Source organism: Anomaloglossus baeobatrachus, chromosome 6, assembly GCF_048569485.1.
Source record: "Anomaloglossus baeobatrachus isolate aAnoBae1 chromosome 6, aAnoBae1.hap1, whole genome shotgun sequence".
NCBI classification, from domain to species: Eukaryota; Metazoa; Chordata; class Amphibia; order Anura; family Aromobatidae; genus Anomaloglossus; species Anomaloglossus baeobatrachus.
In genome coordinates, this window is record NC_134358.1 from 382,029,597 (window position 1) to 382,054,033 (window position 24,437).

The 24,437-nt window shown below is 46.1% G+C and overlaps 1 protein-coding gene across 1 annotated transcript in view; it reads right to left on the reverse strand.

Moving 5' to 3' along the window:
• Positions 1-24,437, reverse strand: part of STAC (SH3 and cysteine rich domain) — a 439,669-nt gene that overhangs the window by 90,479 nt on the left and 324,753 nt on the right. The window lies entirely within an intron of this gene.

The following is a 24,437-nucleotide window of genomic DNA, read 5'->3' on the forward strand; positions in this document are numbered from 1 at the left end:
TGTGGCATTCGGGATAACGCGTCTGCGTTGGTGTTCTTGCGGCCGGCTCTGTATTTAATAGTAAAGTCATAGTTAGATAGCCGAGCCACCCAGCTTTCTTCTAGAGTGCCCAGCTTGGCCGTATCCAGGTGGGTCAATGGATTATTGTCCGTGTACGCAGTGAATTTTGCCGCGGCAAGGTAATGCTTAAACCTTTCGGTGATTGCCAACACCAGGGCCAAGAACTCAAGCTTGAAGGAGCTGTAATTCTCAGGGTTTCTTTCTGTGGGCCTGAGTTTTCTGCTGGAGTAGGCGATCACTTTCTCCTTCCCGTCCTGGACCTGGGACAAGACTGCCCCTAGGCCCACATTGCTGGCATCGGTGTAGAGGACGAACGGGAGGCCGTAATCAGGGTACGCCAGACTTTCTTCCCCAGTCAAGGCCGACTTCAGCTGGTGAAAGGACTGCTCATGCTTCTCTTCCCACACAAACGGGGCTCCAGGGGCTCTGCCACCCTTGGTCTGTCCCACGAGGAGGTCTTGCATAGGTGCAGCCTTCTTTGTGTACTCCTTGTTGAAGCGGCGGTAATAGCCCACCAGGCCCAGAAACTGCCTCACCTCTCTCTGTGGTTGGACGCGGCCAGTCCTGTATAGCGGTGATCTTCTCGGGGTCTGGGGCGACACCCTCTGCATTCACCACGTGTCCGAGGTACTGCCCTTTGGGCTTCAACAGGTGGCACTTGGAGGGCTTCAGCTTCATCCCGAATTTGGCAAGGGATGCGAATACTTCAGCCAGGTGCCCTAGGTGCGCCTCATACGTCTGGGAATACACGATCACGTCATCCAGGTACAGCAAGACGGTCTCAAAATTCAGGTGTCCGAGGCAGCATTCCATGAGTCGTTGGAGGTCCCAGGGGCGTTGCACAGCCCAAACGGCATGCTGTTGAACTCGCAGAGTCCCATGGGGGTGGCGAATGCAGTCTTCTCACGATCTTCTGGTGCAACCGCCACCTGCCATTACACGCTGGTAAGGTCAAGGGTAGAGAAAAAGTTAGCAGTTTTCAGCGCAGCCAGCAACTCTTCAATACGGGGAAGAGGATAGGCATCTTTATGCGTTATTTGATTGATCTTCTGGTAATCCACACACATTCTCATGATGCCATCCTTCTTCTTCACCAGCACCAGTGGAGCTGCCCAGGGACTACAACTATCCCTGATGACCCCTGCCTCTTTCATGTTTCTCAACATGACTTTAGCGCATTGATAGTGTGCTGGTGGGATTGGCCTATACCTCTCCTTGATAGGTGGATGTATGCCTGTGGGGATATGGTGTTGGACCCCTTTAATCCTCCCGAAGTCTAGCGGGTGCTTGCTGAAAACCTGCTCATACTCCCGTACTACCCTGTATACTCCCTCTTTATGATGTGTAGGTGTCGCTTCAGTGCCTACATGCAGTTCCTGGCACCACTCCTCGGACTGTTCGAGGCGTGCGCCACTATTTGTGGGGGGTGCAAAGGTAGAAGGGATGGCTTCATGTACAGCGTGGAGATCTATGGTGAGCAGCTTGGCAATGGTGGTGTAGCGGGGAAGCCTAACCTCTTCCTCCCCACAATTCAGCACTCTCACAGGCACTCTTCCCTTTTTGACGTCAATCACCCCTCTGGCCGCCATCACCGTGGGCCAGTGCTCTGAAGGCGTGGGCTCCACCATCGCCGGGTAATCGCGCCCCTGGGGGCCTACTGCTGCCCTGCACCAAATCATCAGCTCGCTTCTTGGTGGCACCACCAAGGGGGCCACATCCATCACCCTTACTCCACCAATCTCTCCACCCGTCAGGTTCACTTGCTGCCGATGCAAGAGGGCCCAGATCTCACGCTGTACTGCCCTCTGTCGGCCTCCTCCTGCAGTGGCGGCAAACTGCTGCAACAAAATCAGCACCTCACCCATACAATGCTCCATTATATTAGTCCCTAAAATTCCTTTTGGGTTATGGTCACTGGGTTCATTCAGCACCACAATCATCCCTTGGTGTTTTAGCTCCGTACGTCCCACGGTCAGGGCCACTTCTTTGTATCCCACCTGGGTCATAGGGAGCCCATTGGCCGCAACAATGGTCAGGCTGTCATCAGGGGGGGAAGTTCACCATTACCCCAATACTGCTGGTACAAGGAATATGGCATAGTGGTTACCTGTGATCCTGTGTCCAATAGGGCCATGGTCGGGACGCCGTCCACCGCCAGGGGAATGATGGGGTGGGCTCCCATGTACCGGTCTCTCCAATAGGGGGGGCCATTGGGGTCTACTCCTGAGGATTGGCCCTTGGCCCCAGCAGTTGCTCATTTAACGGGCATCGCCTAGAGTAGTGGCCAGGCTTGTTGCACCTGTAACAAATGGGAGGCCCATACCGCGAGTCGTTGGTCCTTCTCTGCTGCATCCAGGGGACGTCCTCCGGGCTGTCGGCGAGCTGGATCTTCCCTGGGGGTTGACTCTCGTCGGAAGCTGGAGTGCGGCGAGGATCTTGACTAGGTCTCCATCCATGCGGCGGACCTGGGCAGCCAGTTCCTCCATCATCCCGACGGGCGCTGCAGGGGCCAGTAGAGCCGGGAGAGGAGGTGCCACCGAGATGGGGTGGTTTCAGCTGGCCATGGGGCTGCCGCAGGAGCGTCTGGTGTTGGGACTTGCAGGGCCTTGATGGGCCGTTCTTTCAATATTGCAAAGTCCAGGTCGGGTGTACAAGGGCCCACAGCCGTAGCTGCTTGCGGTCTTCCGTGGACCCCAGCGCTTGCAGCAATTGTTCTACTAGCATCTTATTGCTGTCCACATCGTTAATAGTATCCACCCGCTTCAGCACACGGAGGGCTGTTTGCAGGCGCAAGGCATAGTCTCTTATATTATACGCAGGCTGCTGCCGGCACTGATAAAACTGCATCCGCAATTCCGCTTCCGTGCAGGTCTCAAAAGCGGTTTGGAGTTTCTCAAAAATGGTAGTCACTGAGGCCCGGTCCGCGTCGGTCCAGGTCTCCATCTCCTGCTCAGCCGCGCCGGTTAGCTGCCCTAATACTACCGCCGCCCGCTGCCTGCCAGTCAGGGCATACAAATCAAGGACCGGGCTAATCTTTTTACGGAACGCCTGCAAAGCATCAGGCTTCCCATCGTATTGCGGTAACCAGGCAGCACCAGGTACATAGGGCAGGGAGATCGGCATTAACTGGGTGACCGCTGGGCCCGCGGCCTCCCCCGCTCTTGCGGCCGAAGCAAGGGCCGCCCCATTTCCGTTTTCGGGCGCCGCCGCGGCTGCGACCGCCGCTCCTCCGACTGCTCCATCGGGCACTGACATCTTTTTCCCATCCCCCCTTGGTTCTTTCTAGCACTTCCTTCTTCTGGGGGCGGGGCCTCACTTTCACGCCCTCCCTGCTCGGGGAAGATGCTCGAGCGGGAAATCTTCGCGCCCATGATGGCAGAACTTCAAATTTTTCATCCGGACGCCGCCGGCGAGGACTGCAAGGCGCACTTCTACTGGTAGGTAGATTGGTTCTATCCTGTTCGTGACGCCAAGTTGTCGCGGGCGGAGGGGCATCTTGCTGCAGATGGTGTCAATGTGCATCAGTCAACAATACAGCGCACGTTGCACAAGGAGAAGCTGTATGGGAGAGTGATGTGTCGCGGGCGGAGGGGCCGCGCTCGCTACGCTCGGGTCCGGGGCTGCTGCTGCTCGGTGGCTCGAGCGGTGGGCCGGACCCGGGGGACTCGAGCAGCGCTCCTCGCCCACGAGTGAAAAGGGGGTGGTTTGTTTGGGGAGATAGTTCGTGACACCACCCACGGGTCGTGGTGATAATGGGCACCACCGCTGCTGGAGACGGGGATCCCAGGAGCGATGGCAGGGAGCAGCTAGGATGTTGGTTCCCCCTCCATGGGTAGGGGTTGCTGATCCCGGGGCCCGGTGGTGGTATGGGGAGGCAGGGTAGCTGGGGTGCAGGGTTGCGGAAGCAGCGCGGCGCGGTGCCGGATGGCACTGTTGTACTCACTCAGGCACAGATTCACAGAGTCTCTGGTAAACCAAACGGCTGGATGGACAGGTCCCGCAGCCGGCTGCAGTGTCTTTGCTCTCCCCGGACAGGTTGATGGTGGCTGTCTTTCCCTGCACCGCTGTAAGATGTATTGACTCCGATGGTTTCCCAACGGTAGTCCGCTCCCAGGCATGTATGTATCGAAGGTCCCGGTCACTATCTGATTTGACTGTTGTCGGCGGCTCCTAGCCTCGTCGGGGTCTGATGGCCCTGCCTTTGTGCTTGGTGCAGATCTGCTCCCTGGCTCGGTACCAGTGGGCCACCGCCCGTCCCCGGTCCTACAGTTCTGCTGACCTGCGCCAACTCCTGCAGATGGCCACCACCGTCTGCTGACCTTGCTGACAGTGCCTGGGCTCCGACCCAGACACTAACAGTTTCTCTCCTCTTACTTTCAACTGCAAACTCAACTCCTCTCCACTCCAAACTAAACTCCAAACTAAACTGAACTGCTTTTCCCGCCTCCATGCCTGTGAACTCCTCAATGGGTGGGGCCAACCGCCTGGCTCCGCCCCACCTGGTGTTGACATCAGACCCTGGAGGAAGCAACAAGGATTTTGTTTGACTGTTGTTAACTATCCAGGGGAGGGTGTGTGTGTGTGATGTTATGTTTGTGACTACCTGGCTAGTCCAGGGCATCACAGATGTGAAAGAAGCCATTTCTGCAAGCACGACACAAACAGAGTCACCTGAGGTATACAAAAGCACATTTGGACAAGCCAGTTACATTTTGGAAGAAGGTCCCGTGGACTGATGAAACAAAGATTGAGTTTTTGGTCATACAAAAAGGCGTTATGCACGGAGGCAAAAAAACACGGCATTCCAAGAAAAGCACTTGCTACCCACAGTAAATTTTGGTGGAGGTTCCATCATGCTTTGGGGTTGTGTCGCCAATGCCGGCACCGAGAATCTTGTTAAAGTTGAGGGTCGCATGGATTCAACTCAGTATCAGCAGATTCTTGACAATAATGTGCAAGAATCAGTGACGAAGTTGAAGTTACGTGGGGGATGGATATTTCAGCAAGACAATGATCCAAATGTACTCAGGCATTCATGCAGAGGAACAATTACAATGGTCTGGATTGGCCATCCCAGTCCCCAGACCTGAATACCATTGAACATCTGTGGGATGATGTGAAGCGTGCTGTCCATGCTCGGCGACCATCAAACTTAACTGAACTGGAATTGTTTTGTAAACAGGAATGGTCAAATATACCTTCATCCAGGATCCAGGAACTCATTAAAAGCTACAGGAAGCGACTAGAGGCTGTTATTTTTTGCAAAAGGAGGATCTACAAAATATTAATGTCACTTTTATGTTGAGGTGCCCAAAGTTTTGCACCTGTCAAATGTTGTTTAAATGCGGATTACACATTTTCTGTTAGTACAATAAACCTCATTTCAATCCAGAAATATTACTCAGTCCATCAGTTATTAGATATATGAAACTGAAATAGCTGTTGCAAAAACCCAAATTCTTATAAAGAAAAAATGTTAACATTAGTAGGGGTGCCCAAACTTTTTCATATGACTGTAATATATATATACAGTGTATATATGTATATATATATATATATATATATATATATATATATATATATATATATATATACATACTGTATTATTAAAGGTGCAGAAAGTTCTGAAAATATTTTTTACATGACAAAAACCTGTCATTTTAACAGGGGTGTGTAAACTTTTTTATATCCATTGTACAGCTGAAAAACGGAATATTTGCAAGCCATTATTGTGGTTTTAGAAGGCAGTTAACCTTCATGCCTCTACTCTTCGTTCGAGTCACATTGGACATATTATTTCAGATGCTACAACATATTTTCTAATTTATTGTCTTCATAGCCATTTGTGCTCATAGTGTCTGCTGTCAGACTTGTAATGTCTGAATCATTTCAGATGTGTGGGTTTAAAAACATGAGAAGAAGCTGTCAATTCTGGAGGAGTTGACACTTACTCTGCTCTTTCAGAACATTCAATTTGATAGAAAGGTGAAAAATATTTCTGTACGCATATTTCTGCCATGTCAAGTAAAAATCAGAGATCTTGATATTATGGTTGAGATCCTCAATATCTAGTTTGTTGTGATATTAAGAGTCGAGATTTCATTTTTCAGTCAATAAGATTGTATGAGACGCTAAATGAATAAATATTGTACTCATTTATCAGATTCTAGATGAATTGATGATAAGTGAGTTTGTATGTTAAGGAGTTCAGTTTAAAGGCTGCTTTACACGCAGCGACATCGCTAGCGATGTTGCTCGTGAAAGCACCCGCCCCCGTCGTTTGTGTGTCACGGGCAAATCGCTGCCCGTGGCGCACATTATCGCTAGGCCCCGTCACACGGACTTACCTTCCTAGCGATGTCGCTGTGGCCGGCGAACAGCCTCTTTTCTAAGGAGCCGATTTGTGCGGCGTCACAGCAACGTTACATGGCAGGCGTCCAATTGAAGAGGATGGGCGGAGAGCAGCCGCAGGAAAGTCACGTCCACCTCGTTGCTGGAGGATGCAGGTACGGTGTTGTTCGTCGCTCCCGGGGTGTCACACGTAGCGATGTGTGCTGCTCAGGAATGACAAACAACCTATGTCCACAATGACCAACGAGATTTTGAAAATAAACGACGTGTCAACGATCAACGATTAGGTGAGTATTTTTGAGTCGGAGCTCGGAGCTGTTACACTCAACGACGTTGCTAACAACGCCGGATGTGCATCACGAATTCCGTGACCCCGACGACATATCGTTAGCAATATCATTGTGTGTAAATGGACCTTTAGAAACACCATCCAAGCCTTGGCATCTGAAAGGGCCCAAAACTCCCTCTGTTGCATAATTTAACACAAATGTATATGTATTTTTACCAGTTTGCTATATAGAAGCCAATAATATGTTAGGAGCACTGTTACAACTTTTGAATTTGGCCTGAGAACTTTAATTTACACCTCTGCCTATTGGTGAGTGCTAAATTGGCATAAGGAGACTTATTAGCCATGCAATGCTCCCTTATATGTCTATTAATCTCCTTACGCCAACTTGTAATCCTACACAAGGAAAAACTTCTCCTCTTAGACCGCCGGTCAGAGTTTTCTCACCCAGCTAAATTATCTCTCTTGCTTTTTTCTGATGAAGGATAACACTCTAAAATACATGTCTGCAAATGGAGGCTCTGATTTGGCTTCTTATCCAAAGTCTTGTGACAAAACCCTTTAAAAGGTCAATTCTTTTTTTCAGATCCTCAGAGAATTTTTTGCCATGAGCTGCCATGTTGAACTCCCAGTGACCAGTATGAAAGAGTGTATGAGTGATAACACCAAATGTAACACACCTCCCCATTCACACCTGAGTCACATGACACTGGGGAGGGAAAATGGGTAATTTGGCCATTTTCACTTAGGTGTGTGCTCAGTTCTGTTGCCAGTGGTTTAGACAATAATGGCTGTGTTCTGAGTTATTTAGATGGTACCAAATTGACACTGTTATACAAGCTGTTCACTGACTACTGTACATTGCATCAAAGTGTCAGATCTTCAGTGTTGTCCTCTGAAAGGATATAATGACATTTTTACAAAAATGTGTGGGGTGCACTCACTTTTGAGATATACTGCACATTGTGGCATACACTATAGTTATTTTGTTCTTTGGTAATAAGCCAATCTTTTTTTTGCTAAACTCCACCCATGTATTTTTTACAAAGTCCCTCGTTCAAAGTAAAAGGGCAAAATTCCACTTGCAACAAATTTCGTCACAATTTCCAGCCAGTTTTCTGGTTTGAATGGCATGATAAATCCCCCTTTACCCAAAAGGTGCTAAGAATACCATAAAAGGGGCACTAGGAATGTGTCAAATATGTGGACATTATAATTGATTTTCTTATGGGGCCATGGTCAATATCTTTTGAGCTACTTATAACTTGCATTCCTACAGGAAGCAATGCATGGGGACACCATTATGTCAGCATTATGTGAACTTATTATGGGAGAGATTTACAATGAATGCAACATTAATGTATTATTTCTCTATGCACTTAATAGTCCTCTGTACCTGTGCTTATACATACTGGCTGGTGACCGGTTCATGCAGCGATATGTAAATTCCCTATTTATTATACTGATGGCTCGATCGTACATGATAAGCACTTTATTTTTACCCTTTGTACCTCCCCTAATTCCTCATACACTGTAATCTTTTGAGCAGGACCCTCACTTCTCTTGGTTTCTGGTGAAGAGTGTATTACTGTGTAATGTCTGATATTGTCTCTACATGTCCCCTCTGAAATGTAAAATTATGGGGAATATGGTGCTATATAAATAAAAAAACATTCTTCTTCTTGTTATTATTATTATTATTATTATTATTAATAATAATAATAATAATACATTATTATACGAGGGGCTGCTGATAAGTCTTTGGCTTTACCCAGAAAGAAACTAGATAGGATGATGAAACTTTACATTTCTTCCACATACTTTCCAATGATGTCAGCACACTTCTTACATATGTATTCCAAGTTCTGTAAGCCTAGCAAAAAGAAGGGTTTCGGTTGTGCTTCAAGCCAGTCATCCGTAGCAGCCATGGCATCAGAAATGGTATGAAATTTGGTACCCTTGAGGTGTTTCTTCAGGTTTGGAAACAGATGATAGTCGGAGGGAGCTAGATCTGGTGAATAAGGTGGGTGGTCAACCAGCTGAAAGCCCGGCTCTGCCAGGTTTGAAGTGGTCGCTTGTGCAGTGTGAGCGAAGGCGTTGTCTTGCAGGAACAAGATTCCTTTGGACAGCTTGCTGCACCTTTTGGCCTTCAGAGCTGCCTTCAACTGGTCCAAAAGTTCAATGTAATACCTTGCATTAGTTGTGGAACCCTTTTGAAGGTAGTCCACTAGCAGCACGCCCTCTTTATCCCAGAACACAGATGCCATCACCTTAATGGCTGATTTTTGCACCCTGAACTTCTTTGGATGAGAAGAACCTCTGTGCCTCCATTCTTTTGACTGCTCCTTGTTTTCAGGGTAATACAAATAAATCCAGGTTTCATCCATAGTGACCAATCAATCCAGGAAGTTCTTATCAGTCCAGAAACGCTGACAAATGGACCGGGAAGTTTTTACCCGCATGCTTTTCTGATCTGTTGTCAAACATTTGGGGACCCACTTTGCAGATAGCTTCTGCATGTCCAAATGTTTATGGATAATAACACAAACACGTTCACGGAAAATCCCCATGATGTCTGCTATTGCTTTGGCTGAAATTCATGAATTCTCCAGTATGACGTTGTGCACAGCAACGACGATCTCTGGAACAACAACCACTCTGTCGTCTGGGATGTTCCTCATCATTGGCGCTGAAGAGGCCCATTTTAAATTTGGCAACCTGGTTCTTAACTGTGGAATATGAAGGGCATTGATCCCCCAATGTCTGCGACATATCACCATGAATATCCTTTGCGGACTTTCCTTGCAGAAACAAGAATTTTATCACTCCTCTGCTCTCAGTTGCTGTGAATATCGCATTAGACTCCGCCATTTTGTTTTCCCGCATGCGTAGAACACTGTTGTCATAAGCAACAAACACATTTTTGAAAACATATATTAGACACGGCTTTAATGTGATGTAACATTTGTTACCATAGAAACAAAAAAAATCACAAAGCCAAAGACTTTATCAGCAGCCCCTCGTATATGGTTGTTTGGTTGAAAAATTTGATGGTAAAGCATATGTATGAAGTAAATGTATTTATCTGTTAGTCTGCATCATATACAATCATTTCTACTTAAAGGGAATCTGTCAGCTTTTTTTGCTACCTCATCTGAGAGTAGCATGATGTAGGCAAAGTGTTGCTGAGTTTAACGATGTATCACTTATATTTCTGTGTGCAGCCGTTCTGATACAGTGAAAGATTTTAGACTTTATATGTAGCAGTGCTGGGAGAGCTGCCCCGCCCACATCAGCCTTTCAGTGTAAATTTTCATAGACAGACGCTGCTAATCACAGAAGTGGGGCAGAGTCAGACTAGATCTCATGAGTAGATGAGACCCACTAATGATAAAGATAACAGGCTTAAGCTAACATTTCAGGTAAACAAAAGTCTCTGAAGTCTGTTTTAACTATTGCAGCATGCCGTCTTCAGGTTACATTGCAGTAACCTGCTGAGAGAGTCCCTTTAATGTTATTGCCTAAATGTTGACACAAATGAACTACAATATTCATATTTATAATTAAAATAAAAAATATCAAACATCATCATAATACTGAAAATGATTGTTAAATCTTTAGTCACATGAAAATCTTTCAAACATCAAATATATGATAAATGCACTATTGATACTAATTAGTTCAGGATAACATGTTTCTGGCTGATTCCAACCAGTGTCTTACATTGTATCTGTACAGGGGAAAGTTATGTCCAAACACATCAGTTCTGTCAATTGTTTCATTAGAAATGACTTCTTTCCATGTTGTTCTTGTCTAAATTTCTAATATGATGCCTCATTTAATCATCCTTAGGTTGGTCTGTCAAGTGGCTCTGTGATGTGACATGCATGCCAACTTCAACATCAAACAGAATTAGTTTTTTTTCTCTCATATTAGCACAGCCATCAGACTACAGTAGAATACTGTAATAATTTTAGACTACATTTGCTGCAGGTTAATTTTACGATGACCTGCATGGTTGGACATGTCATCTTCTTCAAACCTCAAATTATATCTGAATTTATAAAAACAAAATTGTTATCCAGACTCGTAATGTCCAGATGGAGAAGTCTAGACTGGTGGTGTCGGGATTGGGATGTCCAGACTGGTGGTGTCGGGATGGGGATGTCCAGACTGGTGGTGTCGGGATGGGGATGTCCAGACTGGTGGTGTCAGCATGGGGATGTCCAGACTGGTGGTGTCGGGATGGGGATGTCCAGACTGGTGGTATCGGGATGGGGATGTCCAGACTGGTGGTGTCGGGATGGGGATGTCCAGACTGGTGATGTAGGGATGGGGATGTCCAGACTGGTGGTGTCAGGATGGGGATGTCCAGACTGGTGGTGTCAGGATGCACAGAGAGGGTTGAAATGATATATTGCCATGGAAAATGTTAGGCTACTTTCACACATCCGGTTTGAGCCGTGCGGCTCAATCCGGCTGTGAAAGCTATGCAACGGATGTGGCGAAAACACTGCATCCTTTGCATAAGTTTTTACATGCAGCCGGTCCGTTTTTTTCCGGTTGCGACACGCTATTGAGCATGCGCAGTGGAAAAAACCGCATGCGGCGGCCGGATGCGGTTTTTTCCGCATCGTGCCGCATCCGGCATCCATAGGCATGCATTGAAAATGCGCCGCAGCGGCCGGATGCGGCGCGATGCGGTTTTTTTTGCCGGAGCAAAAAACATTGCAGGGAACGTTCTATCCGGCCGCGGCATCGGCTAAATCTGCCGCATGCGGCAAAAACCGGACCGAACGCCAGCCCCTGCGGCACAATATGGCCCTAATGTAAGTCTATGCAAAAAAACCGCAACCGGCGTCACAAAAAACGGTTGCGGTTTTTCTGCAGAACGCCGTATTGTGCCGCAGAGCAAAAACCAGATGTGTGAAAGTAGCCTTAATGTTTCAAATCTGTCACTACATCATGACTTCTGATACAGCACAGGTGTGAACAGAGTTTCAGAGCTGTAAACATGAATACTGGACCAAGGTCATTAATAATACATACTGCAGTGGAAGACTTTGTGACTTATATTGATATGTTTTCAGCATCATTGCACTTATTGCAGTAATTTTTACAGCTAGTCTGAGAAGCAGGGACACACTTTTTTGCATTAGTAAGTAAAGGTAAATTAATTAACATGAAAAAAAAGACAAACAAAATATTTCTATATAAATATTAATTGAAATACTATGTCCCAAGAATGACAAAAGTATTTTAGGAGTGATACTTTTATAGACTAACCAGAAAAATTATATTAGCAAGCTTTCAGAGCGTCAAGGCTCCTTCTTCAGGCAAAATTACAAAAAAAAATTTGTAATTCTGCCTGAAGTAGGAGCCTTTGTGCTCTGAAAGCTTGCTAATATAATTTTTCTGGTTAGCCTATAAAGGTTTCACTCCTAAAATGCTTTTGTCATTCTTCGGACATAGTATTTCAATTGATTTTTCTGGCTAACACGGTACCACAATATTACCCTGTTTTGCACATTATATAAATATTAGAACTGTTGCATGAAAATCTAACATAGGCCATAAGCAATTACACCTTTTTCTACTTGTGTTTAGTCTTAAAGGGAAATTACGGTAACATTGATTTTAATCTTAAATGTAAATCTACTAAATGTAGTTATCTAATTTCATTTCTTATATACAGTAATTAAAAAGAAGTAGAGAAAATAAATAAATCAGTGTAGAAAGGATACAGTAGCAGCATTTTAATGACAGTATTTTAGAAAAGTGATTGGATTATTATAATAAATAGATTCTTAAGATTGAAATGAATGTTAGTTTCCAACCACTGCTTTAAGGAAGTTATCGGCGTACACTGTGGTACAGTGGAATTGTTCTAGCATGAGGGCTTTGCGCTGTTACTAAGTTGTATTCTTAGTGGAATTAAATTTAATGGTTACACAGAAAATCTGTTACCAGGCTAAAAATTGCCAGTGTTTGCTCTTACTTTAGCCCCTTTAAGTAATCTTTTTTGTTTTAAAGAAAGGAAATAGGGGGACTCTTATTTAGCACTAATTTTTATGATTTCTGCCTAGGGGGTAGGGTTCACAAGTTAATTATGAAGATCAGCCTAAGGATACCCCTACAGAATTCTGTGAGCTGTGCTTAGACCATAAAAATGTGCACTTAATAAAAAGGCCTGTACCTCTAAAAACCATATATCTAAATAATATATATATATATATATATATATATATATATATATATATATATATATATATATATATATTTATATATACTGTATATATATATGTATCTAACAGTATACTCAGATGAGCAGCGAGAAAAACATAACAAACAAAAACCGGCAACTTTTTGATAAGTCTTCTTTAACCCCTTAGTGACGGAGCTAATTTTCACCTTAATGACCAGACCAAATTTTGCAATTCTGACCAGTGTCACTTTATCAGGTTATAGCTCTGGAACACTTCAAAGGATCCCAGTGATTTTGAGATTGTTTTTTCATGACATATTGGACTTCATTTTAGTACCAAATTTTGGACAAAATTTTTTGCGTTTATTTGTGAAAAAAAATGAATTTTGGCAAAATTTTGACATTTTAAACTTTTGAATTTTTTTACCGTTAAACCAGAGAGTTCTGTGACACAAAATAGTTAATAAATAACATTTCCCACTTGTCTACTTTACATAAGCACAATTATGGAAAAAAAAATATTTTTTGTTAGGAAGTTAGAGGGGTTCAAAGTTCATCAGCAATTTCTCATTTTTACATCAACATTTACAAAACCATTTTTTTAGGGACCACATCACATTTGAAGTGATTTTGAGAGGCCTAGGTGACAGAAAATACCCAAAAGTGACACCATTCTAAAACTGCACCCCTCAAAGTACTCAAAACCACATCCAAGAAGTTTATTAACCCTTTAGGTGCTTCACAGGAACTAAAGCAATGTGGAATGAAAAAAGCAAAAAATAAAATTTTATCTAAAAATGTTGCTTTACCCCAAATGTAATCAATTTTAGAAGAAATAACACAACAAAATGGACCCTAAAACTTGTTACCCACTTTCGTATGAGCACGGTGATACCCCACATGTGGTCATAAACCTCTGTTTGGACAAATGGGAGGGCTCGGAACAGAAGGAGCAATATTTGAATTTTGGAAAGCAACTTTGGCTGAAATAGATTGCGGACACCATGTTGCATTTACAGGTCCGCTAAGGTACCTAAACAGCAGAAACCCCTCACAAGTGATGCCATTCTGGAAACCAGACCCCTCAAGGCTTCTATCTAGGGGTATAGTGAGCATTTTGCACCCACAGGTACTTCACAGATTTTGATAACGTTACGTTGTCATATTGAAAATTTTCATTTTTTTTCTCAAAATGTTGCTTTAGCATTAATTTTCTCACTTTTTCAAGAGCTAATTCCAAAAATTGGACCCGAATGTTTGGTACCCACTTTCTTATGAGCGCGGTGGTACCCCACATGTGGTAAGAAACCTCTGTTTGGAAAAATGGGAGGGCTCGGAAGACAAGGAGCAATATTTGAATTTTGGAAAGCAAATTTGGCTGAAAAAGACTGCGGGCACCATGTTACATTTGTAGGGCCCCTAAGGTACCTAAACAGCAGAAACCCCCCACAACTGACCCAATTTTGGAAACTAGACCCCTCAAGGAATTTATTTAGATGTTTGGTGAGTACCCTGAACCCCCAGGTGCTTCACAGAATTTTATAACGTTGAGCCATGAAAATAAAAAAATTTAATTTTAACACAAAATTGTTACTTTAACCATGTAGCTTTTTTTCACAAGGGTAACAGGAAAAAAATCACCATAAAATGTATTGTGCAATTTCTCCTGAGTTCGCCGATACATCATATGTGGTGGAAATCAACTGTCTGGGTGGACGGCAGGGTTCGGAATGAAAGGAGCGCCATTTGACTGCAAAATTGGCAGGAATCATTAGCAAACACCATGTTGTGTTTGGAGACCCCCTGAGGTGCCTAAACAGTGGAGCTCCCCCACAACTGACCCCATTATGGAAACTACTTCTTTTTCACAAAAGTGATGCTTTAGCACCAAATTTTCCACTTTTACAAGATGTAACACCAAAAAGTGGACCCCTCATTTTGTTACCCACTTTCTTACGAGTGCAGCGATACCCAACATGTAGTCAAAAACTTCTGTTTGGGCAAACGGCAGGACTTGGAAGGGAAGGTGCACTTTTCAAATTTTGGATTATTTGATTTGCAGAGCCTATGTGTTATCAGAACAACTGAAAACCCACATAAATGGATTTTTTGTACATTTTATCTTGGAGTGAAGGGCAAAATGTGGAGGAAAATACCGCCAACTATATGGCAGACTTGTGCTTGTTCCAGAGATGAAGGAACACCAGGAGGGCTAGAAGGACATGTTAATTTTTCAGAGACTGGTCGTACAACGTCTGTTTAGCACATCAATCCCTATATGAGGGACAATTGTGCCAGCCGACGTGGTACACCATAACAGGCTCCTACCTGCCAAGGTCGGAACCGCTATATGCACAAAACAACCAGTCCCCTACAGGGTTATAAAAGTATTGTCCAGTGCAGGAGGTTCAGCAAGAACCAGGCAGTAAAGCACAAGGTGTAAAATTACAGAACAGCTTCAGATCCTCCAATAAAATGATCATGCCCGTATCACCAAGAAATAGTTGTAATAGCAGTCAGACTAAGATGATTGGTGCTAAAACTTTGAGTGATCAAATCTTGGAATTATTTGTCAGATGATCAGATGTTTCAAGAACATTTGCGGGGTCCACATTCTGGAGTACGCAGACGTGGGCATATAACGAGAATTTGTCTGCATAACACTTCGGTATGTGAGTGATTAAGTCCTGGAATTATTTGTGAAATGGGGTAAAATGTGTTTTACTGATGAAAATAGTAAATTTTATTTGACAAGTAACACAGGGGCTCACTACATAGAAAAATATAAATGTGAAAGAAAAACCCTACCACACAATTTGGGAATAGTGTATGATGTCTAATAATTGTGAGATGTGTGGTAGATTTCGAAGCAAGGGGTAACACAAAGTCCTGGCTGGGAAGGGCACATGGGACAGTAGTATCTACATTCGCTCCTACTGCCCTGTTTGCTGCAGACCTGGCACCTTTTTTTAGGACGGTTTTGGGTGGGAGTAGGAGGCATAAGACGCATAAAATGCCGTTCTGTAGTCTCCGGGCATTCTCTGACTCGAAGGGTGCCTCTGGTGCCGCTGAGTCAAACATGAGGGACTCAATAATTTTTTCCTGGTATTGCAAAAATGTGAGGGCCCCTTGTGATTTTTTATACAGTACAAAACTGTTGTAGGTAGCAATCTGTATCAGGTAGATTGCTACCTTTTTGTACCAGGCCCTCGTTTTCCGCTTTACCAGGTATGGTTGAAGCACCTGGTCAGTAAGGTCCACGCCACCCATAAACCTGTTGTATTGTGTCACACAAAAGGGTTTTTGTTTGTCCCTGGTGGCTCCCCTCTCTCTGACCGACACAGTGGTGTCCTCATGCAGGGTGGTGAGCATGTAGACGTCCTTGAGGTCATTCCACTTTACGGCAAGCAGTTTGTCACTTGCCAGTGCGAATGACACCCCCTTCTCTAGACGTCTGGACACTAACTGTGCCGGCAAACCAACACGGTTTTTCCTTATTGTGCCACAGGCCCCTGTATTTGCAGCATGGAGGGATTGGTATAGGGGGATACTGGTGTAGTAGTTGTCGGTGTACTCATGGTAACCTTTACCAAGAAATGGCGTCATTAGCTCCCAGACAATTTTTCCTGGGATGCTAATTGTCTGGGGACAGTTGGGTAGGCTTATTTGGCGGTCCCTACCCTCATAAATGATAAAGTTACACGTGTACCCGCTGGTGCTTTCGCACACTTTATATAAATTTATGCCATACTTGGCTCTTTTGGAGGGAATAAACTGACGGAATGAGAGACGGCCCTTGTAACTCATTGGGGACTCGTCAACTGAAACATTCTCCTCTGGGCTGTAGGAAGTTAGGAAGGACTCTTTCAGGAGGGATATTAGGGGTTTCAATTTATTAAGGTGGTCATAATTGAGGTCAGTTCTTGGGGGGACTTGGGAATTATCACTAAAATGGAGGAATCTCAATAGGGTCTCGTATCGGGTTCTGGGCATTACGGCTGCAAATACAGGGGTGGCATGGACAGATTTAGTTGCCCAATAGGAGCGTAAACTGGGTTTTTTCACTATTCCCATGTTGAGGGTAATGCCTAAAAATGTTTTGATTTCCGGGACGCTTGTGGGGATCCAGTACCGGGAATGGACAGATGTCGGCTTTTGGGCAATATATTGACGGGCATACAAGTTGGTGTGGTGGGTGATGAGCTCAAGCACATGCTGGGTAACAAAAATTTGGAAAAAATCCAGTGGGGCAAAATTGCTGACATTTATTTTGATGCCAGGGTCTCCTATGAAAGGGGGAATTTGTGGGGTAAAGGACGGGTCGGGATACCAGGGAGGATGGGTGTTACGGTTGCTGTGAGCACTGGAGACTATGTCCAGATTTCTTGCTACTGCACATGTGCGAGCGCTGGAGACTAAGTCCAGATTTCTTGCTACTGCACATGTGCGAGCGCCGGAGACTAAGTCCTATCTTGGAGCCATTGCACAAGTGCGGGTGACATCATCGCTGACACGAGGTCACATGTCTCTGACACCTTCTATGCCGATTGGTCGCTGGTCATGTGCTTGTGATGCCTTGCTCCGTGATAGGCCAGCATGATGTCACTCCTGTCGCTCTGGCAGCGGATTGGCTCTGGTGTCCTCCATCTTGGATGAGGCACAGAGTCTATATAAGACCCTGACACACGCCGCATGGCGCTCAGTCCTCTTGGTTCATGCATAAGAGTAGACGCTCTGTGCGCGTTCCTCTAGGCATTCCTCTGTCTATGCTAGGTGAGCGCTACCGGCAGGGTAGCGTTCTTATACCTTACAGCTTTGGCTGCTGTCCGTATCCTTACCTCTTAGGGGAGCGGACATAGGCAGGTGCCTGAGGCACATGGTCTGGCTGGGTCTTGTGGTTCGACTCGTAGGTGGACGTTGCCGCTAGGGTAACGTTCCTTATACTGCGTCTGGCAGTTGTTCGTATCCTCGCACACTAGGGGAGCGAACAGAGGTAGGAGCTTTGTGCGGCTTACGCTGCTGTTCATCTCTTTTGCACCACTAGAAGAGCGGACCTAGGCAGGTGCCATATCTAGTGGTTCGTGTCCTCGCACACTAGTGGAGCGAACGCAGGTAGGAGCTTTGTGCGGCTTACGCTGCTGTTCGTCTCTTTTGCACCACTAGAAGAGCGGACCTAGGTAGGTGCCATTTCGCACACATTGCCTTTGTCTCTGTGATTATTAACAGAGATCATTCCACACACCCTCCAAGTAAGGGAGGAATTGCCTTACTTACTTATTATATCCTTCTGTGAGTTAACAGAGGTATTGCTCTCTGCCATAGTCTGCAGCAGAGTCTTTGCACGGCGGACCCTGACTGTCTGATACTCCTTTAAGTTATTATCAGACAGCCCCCCGTAACATTAGGACTGAGCCAAGGGTCTGGCAGTTATGGCAGAATATCAGCAGTTACACCGTTGCATACAAGTACTTGAGTCACGGCTCAAGAGTATAGAGGTCAACTCTTCTCGCTTCTCTACGGAGAGGTCCAGAGTAGGCTTCATCATCTCCTTACTTCAGGACAAAGCCTTAGAATGGGCGACTCCCCTATGGGAGCGCTCTGATGTGGTTATTCTGAGACATCAAGACTTTCTTGATGCTCTTAAGGCGGTATTCATGGGTCCGCAGGTTACCCATAATGCGGCCCTGAGACTGTTAGATCAATCTCAGGGTTCGTTATCCACTAGTTCTTATGCCATTGCTTTTAGAACTCTGGTGGCAGAACTAGATTGGCCAGAGAAGGTGTTGATTCCTATCTTCTGGAGAGGGTTGGCAGGCTATGTCAAGGATGCTCTTGCTACTCGTGAGGTCCCTGCTTCTCTGGAGGACTTGATCACAGTAGCAACGAGGATCGATGTACGCCATAAGGAACGTAGACTCGAGGTCTCTTCCTCACGCCCTAAGCATCGGGCTATTCCAGTTGTTGAGGGTCCACTACCATCTTCCTCAGCATCTGAAATATCTCCCACTCCTATGGAGTTAGGTCATACGTCTTCCAGACTACGCAAGTCTGGTCCTCCTATATGTTACGTATGTCGTCAGGCTGGGCACTATGCCAACAAGTGTCCTAGTCGTCAGGGAAACTCCCTGGTCTAGTAACCATTAGAGGGGGGTAACTAGAGACGTCTTCTACACCCTCTAAGTGTTGTATCCCAGGTCAGCTCTCGTTATCTGAGAATACATGGCCTATTATGGCTTTTGTGGATTCCGGAGCTGACGGGACTTTTGTGTCCTCAGGATTTGTAAAGGGACACAATATTCCCTCTATCATGTTAGAGGCGCCTATTCCTGTCCGTGTTGTTAATGGAACTATGTTGTCTGACTCCATTACATTGAGGACAGTTCCCTTGCGCCTTTCCCTGTCTCAGGGTCACATAGAGGAGATTTCTTTTCTTGTTTTGCCTGAGGGTATAGACGACGTCCTTCTGGGTCTCCCATGGCTTCGGACTCATGCTCCTCACATTGACTGGGAGTCTGACAGCATTATTAGTTGGGGTTCGAAATGTCAGTCCCGATGTCTTCCCTTACCACCTAAGGTCATTGCGGTTGCATCTACTGATCTCTCTCCCATACCTACACCCTATCTGGATTTCGCTGACGTGTTCTCCAAACAGGGTGCTGAGGGTCTTCCACCCCATAGGCCGTATGACTGTGCCATAGACCTTATCCCAGGTTCGGTTCCACCTAAAGGCAGGGTTTACCCCCTGTCGATACCTGAGTCGGAGGCCATGTTGACCTATATAAGAGAGAGTTTAGTGAAGGGGTTCATTCGTAAGTCTGTCTCTCCCGCGGGAGCTGGGTTTTTCTTTGTTCGGAAGAAAGAGGGTGATTTGCGTCCCTGCATAGATTACAGGGGTCTCAACGCAATCACAATAAAGAACAAATACCCATTACCTTTAATTTTGGAGCTCTTTGACAGACTGAGAGGAGCTCAAGTTTTTACGAAGTTGGATCTGCGGGGTGCGTATAACTTGGTACGAATTCGAAAGGGTGACGAATGGAAGACTGCTTTTAACACCCGAGACGGTCACTATGAATACCTCGTCATGCCTTTTGGGTTATGTAATGCACCCGCAGTATTTCAGGACTTCGTAAACGATGTGTTCAGGGATTTACTGTTATCCTCAGTAGTGGTGTATCTGGACGACATCCTGATTTTTTCTCCTGATCTGGAGACTCATCGTCAGGATGTCGTTCGTGTCCTTTCCCATTTAAGGGAGCACTCATTGTTTGCTAAACTCGAGAAATGTGTATTCGAGCAGTCCTCATTGCCTTTTTTGGGTTACATTATCTCACAAGAGGGCCTGGCTATGGATCCTGCGAAGCTCTCTGCTGTCCTGCAATGGTCCGAACCTCATTCCTTGAAGGCGGTGCAACGCTTCTTAGGATTCATAAATTATTACAGGCAGTTCATACCCCATTTTTCTACTTTGGTGGCCCCTTTGGTGGCCTTGACTAAGAAAGGTGCTAATCCCAAAGCCTGGTCTACTGAGACATCTCAGGCTTTTGAGGCAGTAAAAGACACTTTTCAACTGCACCCGTTCTTCAAAGACCCGATGAGAGTAAGCCCTTCCTCTGAGAGGTTGATGCCTCTTCAGTGGGTGCTGGTGCGGTCTTCTATCAAAAGAACGGTGCAGGTAGAAAAAGGCCGTGTTTCTTCTTTGCGAAAACCTTTTCACCGGCAGAGAGAAACTATACCATTGGGGATAGGGAACTGCTCGCCTTGAGATTAGCCTTGGAGGAGTGGCGTCACTTGCTGGAAGGAGCGCAACATCCTTTCCAGGTCTATACAGACCATAAGAATCTGACGTACTTACAAACCGCTCAGCGTCTGAATCCTCGCCAAGCCCGCTGGTCCTTGTTTTTCTCCCGCTTTCACTTCTCCATCAACTATCTGTCTGGGAGTAAGAATAACAAGGCAGACGCCCTGTCTCGCTCTATGCTTTCTACCCAGGAAGAGATTGACGAACCTCATCTTATCCTTCCCTCCAGGGTTTTTCATACGCTCTCCCCTGTGACGTTAGACCAAATCCCACCGGGCAAGACCTTTGTTCCGCCTGATCGACAGAATGATATACTGTCATGGGCCCACACCTCAAAGGTGGGTGGACATTTTGGTATTAGGCGGACACGAGAGTTACTGGAGAGGTGGTATTGGTGGCCACACTTAGCCAGCCACGTCAAGAGATATGTCGGTTCCTGCTACTCGTGTGCTCGCAACCGTCCATTACGGCAGAGACCGGCTGGGCTCTTGCATCCTTTACCAGTGCCAGATAGACCATGGGAGGTGGTAGGCATGGACTTTGTGGGTGATCTTCCATGTTCACAGGGACATAGATTTGTGTGGGTCATTACGGACCATTTCTCCCGGATGGTTCATCTTGTACCGTTATCGAGAATCCCATCTTCCAGGGTACTAGCCAAACTATTCCTCAAGCATGTCTTTAGGCTTCACGGGATGCCAGATCGTATCATTTGTGATAGAGGCCCGCAATTTACTTCCCGTTTCTGGCGAGATCTTTGTAGCCTTCTGCAAATTGAGTTGAATCTCTCTTCGGCATACCATCCGGAGACCAATGGTTTGGTTGAACGTACCAATCAATCTATGATTATATACCTTCGACACTTTGTTGCTGAGAACCACGATAACTGGTCCTCCCTCCTACCCTGGGCAGAATTTGCCCTTAACAATTCGCTGGCTGAGGCCACTGGGCAGACACCGTTCGTACTCAATAATGGGCAACACCCTAGGGTACCGGTACTGTTTCCCGCTGCTGCACCTCCTCCTCTTGTGGCCGACTGGGCAACTAATGCCAGAGAGGTTTGGGATCGGACTCAAGAGTCGATCCAAGCAGCTAAGGACTGTATGAAGACGGTGTCCGATCGGTTTCATCGCCCGGCTCCTGTCTTTTCTCCAGGGGACTTTGTGTGGCTCTCTGCAAAACACGTGAGACTTAGAGTGAGATCTGTCAAATTTGCTCCTCGCTTCCTGGGTCCTTATGAGGTTCTTCGACAGGTAAATCCTGTAGTCTACCAATTGAAGTTACCCGTCCATCTTAGGATTCATGACAAATTCCATGTCTCACTGCTAAAGCCGGCTATTTTACCTCACACTCGTGAAGTGCACTCTCCTGCCTCTGATTCCTCTCACTCTAGCTATGAGGTACGAGCCATAGTTGGTTCTAAGATGGTTAGAGGGCACAGGTTCTTCTTGATAGATTGGGAGGGTTACGGCCCGGAACATCGCTCTTGGAAGCCTGAGGAGGCTGTCCATGCTCCCGACTTAGTTGCCGATTACCTGCGTCGCCGGGAGGGGTGCCCTTGAGGGGGAGGTACTGTTACGGTTGCTGCGAGCACTGGAGACTATGTCCAGATTTCTTGCTACTGCACATGTGCGAGCGCTGGAGACTAAGTCCAGATTTCTTGCTACTGCACATGTGCGAGCGCCGGAGACTAAGTCCTATCTTGGAGCCATTGCACATGTGCGGGTGACATCATCGCTGACACGAGGTCACATGTCTCTGACACCTTCTATGCCGATTGGTCGCTGGTCATGTGCTTGTGATGCCTTGCTCCGTGATAGGCCAGCATGATGTCACTCCTGTCGCTCTGGCAGCGGATTGGCTCTGGTGTCCTCCATCTTGGATGAGGCACAGAGTCTATATAAGACCCTGACACACGCCGCATGGCGCTCAGTCCTCTTGGTTCATGCATAAGAGTAGACGCTCTGTGCGCGTTCCTCTAGGCATTCCTCTGCCTATGCTAGGTGAGCGCTACCGGCAGGGTAGCGTTCTTATACCTTACAGCTTCGGCTGCTGTCCGTATCCTTACCTCTTAGGGGAGCGGACATAGGCAGGTGCCTGAGGCACATGGTCTGGCTGGGTCTTGTGGTTCGACTCGTAGGTGGACGTTACCGCTAGGGTAACGTTCCTTATACTGCGTCTGGCAGTTGTTCGTATCCTCGCACACTAGGGGAGCGAACAGAGGTAGGAGCTTTGTGCGGCTTACGCTGCTGTTCGTCTCTTTTGCACCACTAGAAGAGCGGACCTAGGCAGGTGCCATATTTAGTGGTTCGTGTCCTCGCACACTAGTGGACCGAACGCAGGTAGGAGCTTTGTGCGGCTTACGCTGCTGTTCGTCTCTTTTGCACCACTAGAAGAGCGGACCTAGGTAGGTGCCATTTCGCACACATTGCCTTTGTCTCTGTGATTATTAACAGAGATCATTCCACACACCCTCCAAGTAAGGGAGGAATTGCTTTACTTACTTATTATATCCTTCTGTGAGTTAACAGAGGTATTGCTCTCTGCCATAGTCTGCAGCAGAGTCTTTGCACGGCGGACCCTGACTGTCTGATACTCCTTTAAGTTATTATCAGACAGCCCCCCGTAACAATGGGGGACTGCAGAACTAGGTCCTGCTCCTGACCCTTCAGCAGTGGCGACTAGCGGGGTGTGGGACCCCGTGGAGGAAGCCGAATCGTCACCGCTATCCAAAAACGCCTCTCTTTCTGAGGCTGATTCGGTCTCCGACCTAGAACTGGCGGAGGCAAGCCGTAAACATTCTGCGGGCCATGTTTTTTTGGGGGTTTTTTTATGTATCCCTGCCTAACAAAAAATAAACCTGAACCTAATCTAACACTAGTATTTTTTTCTTTTTTTATAACCCTAACCCTAAAAAAGATTTATAATGATTATAAAAAAAAATATTGATTAGGGGAACGGCGCAGCAAGGGATGACGGAATGACGGAGGGGGGGGATGATCACGGTGAGGTGATCAGAAAATTGGAAATTGATTATCAGAAATTTTGTAGATTTATAACTTTTTCTCTCTATATGGCAGCACGTAGTCTCTCTCTCTTCTCTCCCAGATCAACTACAAGGGAAAGAGGAGAAAGGCAGACCTAAATGCTGCCATATTTATCAAATATTGTCAATTTGACTACTGTGATAGGATCTATCACAGTATTAAAATCCCAACAGCCAATCAGATTTTTTTTTTTGTTGCCGGGTGCAGGAGGCAGATTAGGGCTCCGGGGGACCAGAGAGCTCCGGTGTACCGGTGGAGGGATCAGGGGTAGGACATTTCCCTCCGATCTGAAATGTTTCATCATTTCAGATCAGAGGGAAATGAATGCAGAGACGGCAGAGGCGGCAGTTTTCGGCGCGCGTCGGCACCATTTTGGATGTTCCGGAGGGGGTGGGGGTGGTGAGGGTTGATTTCTCCGGTACCAAAAGGCTTTGGGGGCACTAGGGGCTTATATTTCTTTCTCATCTGACATGTTTGATCATGTCAGATGAGAAAGAAATCAGTATTATTTGCCAATTTTTTTTTTATGTGATCGGCGGTATACGGTGTATACTGGCGATCACATTATCGGGGTCCAAAAAAAACAACCCGATTCATAATCTTGGGGGTCTCAGCTACCTCCAGTAGCTGAAACCCCCGAGATTTTCTGTCACTGGAGGGCGCTACAAGCTTTTTCCGGCCTGA